This window comes from Bidens hawaiensis, unplaced genomic scaffold (genome assembly GCF_021521415.1).
Source record: "Bidens hawaiensis isolate Kalapana, Puna unplaced genomic scaffold, B.hawaiensis_p1.1 tig00006534_1, whole genome shotgun sequence".
Taxonomy (NCBI): Eukaryota; Viridiplantae; Streptophyta; class Magnoliopsida; order Asterales; family Asteraceae; genus Bidens; species Bidens hawaiensis.
In genome coordinates this window covers 998,461-1,007,302 of record NW_027491439.1, presented here as the reverse complement: position 1 = coordinate 1,007,302, position 8,842 = coordinate 998,461, and the positions used below count along the sequence as shown (strand labels likewise).

Sequence of the window (8,842 nt, the reverse complement as noted above, 5' to 3'; positions counted from 1 at the left end):
ATAAAACTGAATGAAAGTATAGAATACTTTTAACTTTCTAACAACTTAACTTTATGTAAATTAGAAAAACTTGCTTGCTTTCTATAAACAATTATGCTTATGACATAAATAGTATATCACACAAATATTAGCTTATGTGATGACTGATGTCACCCTACCAATCTACCAGTCATGTAAAAGTTTATGTTTTTTTCACCTTTTTATGTCATTAAAGATACAAGGACTAAAACAGAGTCTTTTAATAGTGTTAGCATTCAATATGTAAACAAGTAAATGATAAAGGGTCTATTAAAACCCCCTCTACAATAATAATAATATTCTCTCCTTGTAAATCCAGTTCAATTCCACACTCCACTTCCAATATCCAATCCTCCATCACAAACCCACCATTTCCTCATCAAAATAAAAAAAAAATCTTCAATCGTTGTTCAAACAATCCCAATCCAACGTTACAAAACATCCAACCTCTCGATTCGTCGTTTGTTCATGAGACAAACAATGAAATATCAACAACATAAACACACCACAACTGACAAACACAGAGTGCTTATAAGTTCTAGAGAGAGAAACATCACATGATTAGTTTTCGGTTCAGTTGAGGAATCTTTAGAAGAATTAGATAGAATTTTATTAATTTTTTTTTGGTGAGAAATATGATGACACCTGGGATTAATTTGGTGATGACTGTAATCGGATTTACAGTGAGTACTATGTTCATCGTGTTTCGTGTGTAGTAGACTTATATGTGCTCGTGTTCATTACATATCTTCTAGAAGATCCTTCCGTATGTCTTCTAGATCTGATGTAAGTAGTTATATTCTGTTATTTGATCTCCGTACCTGCTTTGTTTGTTTTAAAACATGATTATATGTTTTTACTTTTGACTTCACATTTAAATAAGTTATCATTTAATCCTACTTTTTTAAAAAGTGCCCAAATTTAAAGTGTCAAATTTTAATCTCGCTTTACTTTGTTTTTTACGTTGATTTTATTGGATAACAGAGTATTTGACGGTGAATTTTTATCATGGTTACTAATAGAGACGGTCCGATATTGAGAGGGGTCCATAATTTTTTATCTATATAAAATTATATCTATGCATATAATTTTTTACATTAACAGATGGATAATTCAGCCTTATAATAGGCCCTTTTAAGCACTTAAGTTCACACTAGGTTCGGTTCAAAGTAATTCAGCCTGGTTAAGCAATTAAGTCCACAACACATAGGAATTATGATAGTCTCTCGATTTATTTAACTTCATTTTTTATTTGTCTATCACTACAAAAACTTTATTTTTATTTATTGTTATCGTAACATTTTGAGAAAAAACTTAAATACAAGGTTTTTTCTAGTAGTCGTCCGGCGCATACCAAATCTCAGAAATAGCCCTGATTGTTATAATAAATTCTCTAATTTAGTACAGGTGTCTCTAAAATCAGTTTTAAATTTGTAGCTTTCTAGCTGTATATAACTATTTTGGTATAGTGGATATGGGTATGTGACAAGTGGTTTCAAGCAATAATTTTAGGTAAATGGCCTGACAAGAAAAGCAAAAAAAGAGGCCAAAAGTGTCCATAAAGGGTCCTAAATATAAAAACTCTGGCCATTTGATTATGAGAAAATTCCCTAAATGATTCAAAGGAAGAAAAAGAAAAAAAAGATCTTTTTTTAGTCAAGATTCCCAAAACAATCCAAATAATATGGACTGAGGTGACATCTTGAAGAAATAAACGACGAGATTTTTTAACCATACAAAAACTGACACGTGTAAGGACTCTGACACACCAAACGAGATTTTTAAAAATCTCGTCTGTTCCGACCATATTTTATACTTAACTCACTTTTTAAAAAACCGTCTCTCCAGACGGTTTTTTTATGTTTCTCGTCTGGTCCGATCATATTATTATTATTCATAACTTTATTTTCATCTTCAGTCTATTCATCTTCTTCATCTTCATGAAACGAAAGGGAAGTCACACCGTACACTCTTCATCTTCATGACAGCCGGAGGTTCTCCGGCGACTTATTCGAGCGAATCTCAACCGGACTCAGCGACCTGCAGCGCGTGGAGTCACACCGCGAAGGGAAGTCAAAACACGCCGCCATGCGCACCGGCGGCCAGGACTGCATTAACGAGAGAGTCCGGTGCGGTGGGTTGTTAAGTGGGTTTATGATTACGTCATCCTCTTCGTCTTCTTATTTTGTGGCTTCAAACCCTAAGGTGACATCATCGGTGCCGGAACGGATCACGGTGAGCAGCATTCACGGAGCTGGAGCTGGGGGTGGGCGTTAGCAAGTCCGATGAGAGCGTTCAGTAAACCATCATCATCAGCTTCATCAAAAGCTTCAAACAAGAATCAAACACCAAATTTGAATGCAGTACCTTCATTGTGTATGTGAGAAGCTAAAGCTAAAGATATTAATATTATTATTATGTTTTTTTTATTTTCGTTTCATTTAAGTTTAGGAATAATAATAATATGAACGGAACATACGAGAAACATAAAAAAACCGTCTGGAGAGACGGTTTTTTAAAAAGTTAATTAAGTTGAAAATATGGTCGGAACAGACGAGATTTTTAAAAATCTCGTCTGGTGTGTCAGAGTCCTTACACGTGTCAGCTTTTGTATGGTTAAAAAATCTCGTCGTTTATTTCTCCAAGATGTCGCCTCAGTCCATATTATTTGGATTGTTTTGAGAATCTTGACTTAAAAAGAATCTTTTTTTTTTCTCTTTCTTCTTTTGGGTCATTTAGGGAATTTTCCCTTTGATTATTCTTGAAGTGGTAATTGTGTTGGGTAAAGGTATGATGATATGGGGTCCAATCAATAAGACTAACATGTTAGGCATCTAGTTTTGTTTTCTATCAACTGTATCCCTAAAAAAGATGATTGTGTTAGATTATTGGTGTTTTCATTCATGTTTTTTCTTTGGTTCTTGTTGCTTTTTTATCTAATAAGTTTTTGCTGTTTTTATGTCATAAGTTGGAGCGTGGCATACGCAGTGGTGAACCTTTTGTTGCGGCAGGCTTTCCTACAAAGAAGTATAGCGATCCGTTTTTTTCATGTGTAAAGGATGCTCAGTAAGTAGATATTTTGAGTTTTTTTATATTACGTATTACCAACTTACAACTTGAGTAGATATTTTGACTTGAAAAAGTCAAACCTCTTATGAATGGTATGATTCATTCAAATTAGTAATTAATTATCTTTAATGAGAAGTTATGAAATGCATATTATCCAACATATTCCATCTAATGAAGTTTTGGTCAACTGAACTTAATGAGTTACACAATCTACAATGTGTTGACTTTTTTACTCGTTGACTTTTGACCCTTCTTTTGGTTCTTGTAGATGTATAGTTTGCCTTTCAGAATACCACGCAGATGACACGCTTCGTATTCTGCCGTCATGTGGACACTGTTTCCATTCGTCGTGCATCGACATATGGCTGCAGCAGCACTGCACGTGTCCCGTTTGTCGGGTCTCGTTGCGTGAAGGTTTTGACAAAAAGTGGTCAATGCAACCCATGTTCAATTCAGCTGTCAGATTCTCATCTAGACCCGATGACACTCGTAGGATAGACCCTATCACTGACGGTCAACCAAGGTCAACTGGCAGCATACAAGAAGTGGGACTTAACAGCTCAAACACGAATGAGAACGAGCCCGCTGGCTCAAAAAGTTCAGGGAACAAACAAGTTGAAAGCGCGTCGGATGTTTAAGATCACATTGATGTGATCGTAGTTTGCAGCATTGAGTGATGGTAAAATGTGAAAGATGTCAGGGGTATTATTGTCCTTTTAGGATTTTGTTTGTTTTGATGTGCTACTAGTATTTGTATATATTGAAATATCACAAGAGTTTGATCAGTAGATTGTTGTTTATAGGTTTATGCATATATAGATAGTAGACCTTTTGTATTGGCAGTTCATGAACTATGTAGTTTTAATGGTCATGTCATGATCTTTTGACTTATTATATTAATCTAAAGGACAAGTTTGATAGAAAGATAGTGGGATAAGCGGTTACATGATCGTTTTATGTATAAAGAAATAGAAAAGTCACAAGTATTTATGTAGTTACCGCGTCTTTATATTTAAAATTGACGATGTAATGAATGCCTCAACATGAAATCCAAATTGGTTGACTGAATTGAATGATGTTTTTGCGGTATTCATAATCCGTAAGAGTGTGCGTACAGCTATAAAATATTTTGGCTCGGTTTTAACCTATGCCGAGCCAACCTCGGGCATCACAGCTCAAATGTTAAACTATGTCGACTTGGCTGGGTTTTAAAATATCTGGACTCGGTTTTGTTCGGTTAGATTGTTAGAACTTAAAAGAAGGTTTTGATGGGAAGTTGATCGTATAATCACAGAAAGTTGAACTTAATACATTGAACGCCTTTTAGTTGGTCTATAAAATATTAAAAGTCGGTGTTACTTTAAGCTAGCCAACCTTAGCCATCTCGGCTTGGCTCGTTATAGACGTGCACAAATCGGGTTCACCTGAAAACCCGAACCGGTTCGGAACCGGTTTTTTTCACACCGGGTTGTAAATGGCACCGGTTCCAGTCAAGAACCGGTTTGGTTCCCGACCCGAACCGATGCCCAGATATGCTAACTTTTAGGAACCGGGTAGGGTATGAACCGGAACCGGTTTTTACGTAAAAACCGGTTCCACCGGTTTTTTTTGAAATTCAAATATTATAGCCGTTAGGAACCGGTTCCAACGGCTATATAGCCGTTTTTGACCGTTGGAACCGGTTTTTTAACTATAAATAGGTTATTTTTTTACTCTAAATAGCAAGGTTTGTTTGTGTACTTGTTAAACCACTTCCAAAAATATAAAACACACTCCAAACCACAATTAACCTTAAACCGACAACAAATGGCAACTAATGATGACGTTGTTATGGTGATCGAAACAACAAGATGCCCCGATGTTTGGGTTCATTACGATTTGTGTCTCATGACCGACTCACATGAGATGGCACGTTGCAAATATTGCTCGAAGTTTCTTAAAGCAGGGTCCAACTCGACATTACGAAGACATACGAATAAGTATTGTCGAGAGAAAAGAAGTTTGGATGCTAAAAAAACGGAAGTGGGAGAGTCGTCCGGCTCTACAACCCAAAAATAAGTATTCCCGGATTAAAACGATGGACTTTGTTTTTTAAGTTTTAGTTGTTATGTTTAGTATCGTTTATGTTTTAATAATGTTTGTAATAGTTATTGTTTAAATAAATAAAATGTTCGTCGTTATTAAAAAAGTAACAAAAAATTAATCATGAGTAACAAAAGTAATTATAATAAAACAAATCAAAACTAAATATTAGTTGAACAAGTTACATATAATTTTACTAAAACAAATAATTACAACTCTTCTTCGTCTTCATTCTCGTCTTCACCCTCGTCTTCGTTATCGGAAGAAACCCCGTCCTCCGCCTCCTCATCATGAATATGACGCTCTATTGGTATTTCGTCTTCAAAGTTCGCCTTGTGTTGTACACGATCCACCGCATCCAAATGGTCCTTTAGGCAAATGCAAACCTCTAGAGACTCGGGAGTTAATTTTGTTCTTCGCATAGATAACACCCTCCCACTAAGAGAAAAAACCGATTCGGAAGCAACCGTTGAGGTTTGTACGGCAAGCAAATCACGAGCCATGGCGGATAGAATGGGAAATTCGTTTTGTTTACCTTTCCACCAAGCCAACAAATCAATATTGCGAATTTCGTCGACCGTTGCGCCCTCAACATAGTTTGCTCCACTATATCGACCAAGTTCGCTAGTTGGTGTGTTTCCTCTTTGCCTCTTAGATGCTGATTCACGAATCCCATTCATCAAGTTTATAAGTGGGTCATTGCACGGCCTACTAGTTGTTTTTTTCATAAAAGACGATCTCGTGCTTGGACCATACATTTGAAAATAATGGTCATAAAGGTCTTGAAGGTTTTTGTTGAACTTGTCCTTCGCTTCCGTCGACAACTTCGGGTCGATCTCGTGCATACCTAAGTTGTCGAATATTTCCTCAATCGTTATTTCAACCCCATTAACATTCCAATAGGGGTTTAATGCGGCGGCACAAGTAAAGACCGGCGGTATGTTTTCAAAATATTTTATGAACTTTTCTTTCATCACCGCAACAATATTATTGAAGAGTTTGTTCTTCTCCGCAAAGCTTTTAAAAACACAAGACATATAGTACAATTCTTGCAAAACCCAACAACTAGTAGGGTAACAGACTCCCGATAATTTTGTTGTTGACTTTTTGAACACGTCAAGATACTCCAACAAATAACCGACTTGGACCCAAACACATTCCGGAAACATATCGGCCTCGCGTTCTTCAACAAGATTGTTATTAAAAGCTTGTAAAGTTTGGCGTTGGGCAAAAGCACACTTTAACATATGACAAGTTGAGTTCCAACAGGTTGGAACGTCCCAATTCGGCCCCAAATACTTTCTTTCAACCGACTTGCAATAGTTCTTATATTCAAGATGTCTTCTTTTACCACTTTTGAAGACATCTTGTAACATAAGTCTAAAGTATTTTAAATCCTCACAAATGTTTTCATTGTCAAGACCTATTTGAACAACCAAGTTGATGATATGTGCAACACATCGAACATGAAAAAAATCCCCGAAACAAGGTGGTGAATATTTAATGATAAATTTTTCAGCCGCCTTAGTATTGTTTGAAGCGTTGTCAAACGAAATCGAAAATATTTTATTTCTCAAGTTGTAAGTCGTTATAACTTCATCAAGTAATTCAAACAATTTTTCGGCGGTATGTGGGAACGGGAAGTTTTCAAAAGCGATGGTGCGTTTCATCAATTGCCATGTCACCGGATCAACCCAATGAGCGGTGACACATATGTATGATTCGGGCAACCCGTGTGGTGCCGACCAAACATCGGTAGTTAAACTAACCATGGCTTCTAAAGAAAGAAAAGACTCGATTAACTCTTTTTTAGCACACTCCTACAACCTGATACAATGACGTCTTAAGGTAGTACGACTTACATGTGTGTATCGCGGTTGTAGAGTTTCACGAATCAACGACGTCAAATCATGGTCATCAAAGTGGTTAAACGGCAAACCTCGTTGAATAACGAACTTTGCCATTCTATCTTGAACTTGAGTCGTGTTGTAACGAAATAGTGTACCATCTTTACCCAAGTCAATTTGATCGGTCGCGCCAATCCCTTTCAACGCCTTGCGATATGGCTTCTCGATGTGCTTTCTCAAAGTAGAGTTGGAATCGTGCTTTAATAGTGAACCACATAGTTTGCAACGAGCCTTTTGATAACCTTCGTCATCCACAATCAAATCCCAATTCTTCCATATGTCTTCGTTGCGGTTATGGTTGACTACCGTAACAACCCTTGGGTCCTCCGTAACAGGCAACAAAAACACTCTTCTTAGCCTTCTTGTTAGTTTTTTTGATGGGTGCTATAATAATATTTAGTTGGATGGTCGGGTAACGGAACGGGTTTGCTAAAGGAGTAGTATTTTAGTTTGTTTTTGAGTTTAGTGGTGAAACAAGTGGTGGAAAACAAGTTATATATAGGTTTGGGCATTAAAAACCGGTTCCAACGGCTGTATTACCGTTGGAACCGGTTACAACGGATCTATTGTCTCTCAAAAACCGGTTCCAACGGCTATATTACCGTTGGAACCGGTTCCAACGGCTAGTTTGACTTTTGTTTGACTCTTCAAAAAAAACCCGCCGGAACCGGTTTTTTCGGGTACGAACCGAACCGGTTACAATTAAGAACCGGGTTGGAACCGATGGGGACATACAAATAGGAGAACCGGGTACGATTTTCGGGTACAAAAATACCCAAACCGGGTATTGGACCAACCGGGTAGGAACTGGAACCGGTTCCGGTTCGGTTCCACCAGTTAGGTTCCGGAACCGGTTTTTTTGTGCACGTCTAGCTCGTTATGAACTGAGTGAGTTTCGAGTGAGTATCGAGAAATGAGCTATTCTTACATATAGTTGATTTGTTAGTAGTCGGTGTTCAACAATCAACATTACATTCAGATAAATCATAATGCTATGAATCCAAAGCCCATTACTTTATTACCTTGGGCTAGGCCCGTATGCTTTCCACATTTGAATTTGCTCCACATTATGACAGTAGTTTATAGAGTGACGTTAGCCCAAGCCTAGTTTGAGAGTAATTATATATAACTTATAAGCCCAAATCTTGTACGTTAAGTTCGCTGATGATGCTATTTGGTACGGGCCTTCTGTTTTGTTTTGTTTTGAACCAATATATTTTTTAATTATCAAAAGCTAGAAATATATTTTGAATTTAATCCATTTTTATAAAATCTGGTTGAATTTAATCCATTTTTATCAAAAGCTAGCAATTAGTATTTTTTTTGTGATTGTAGTCTTTCAACTTCTAAGTTATTGCAAATTAGCCCCTCAAAGTTCTAAAATGTTTTAATTTAATCCCAAACATTTTCTTTCGATAACTTTGTTTAATTTTGTCCTCCTAAAGTATTCATGGTTTTAATATGCTCCATAATTTGTTATTATATATGTATATTTAAGTTACTGATCTTTTTTAATTAATGACCACCATACATAGTTACATTTTTTAGTATGCTGTTACGACATGTTTATTTCATCTATGTAGCACCGTTAAAACGAAGGTGTATTCACAATAAAGTAGATAGTTTCGTTGAAAACGAAATTGTATTCGCAATAGAATATATATATTTTATTGTAAGCTATATAGTGAGTGCAATACCACGTCGATACCGTAATGAGTCGAACCGATACCAACCAAGTTTTCTTTTATACCTTTGTATCTGATAAA

The 8,842-nt window shown here is 36.5% G+C and overlaps 1 pseudogene across 1 annotated transcript; it reads left to right on the top strand.

Annotated features, from left to right (window-relative positions):
- Window positions 1-308: 308 nt before the first annotated feature.
- Window positions 309-3,875, top strand: LOC143632855 (RING-H2 finger protein ATL10-like; annotated as a pseudogene). Its single transcript, XR_013153585.1, has 3 exons — window positions 309-804; window positions 2,987-3,084; window positions 3,356-3,875. The product of XR_013153585.1 is annotated as an RING-H2 finger protein ATL10-like (transcript).
- Window positions 3,876-8,842: the final 4,967 nt, after the last annotated feature.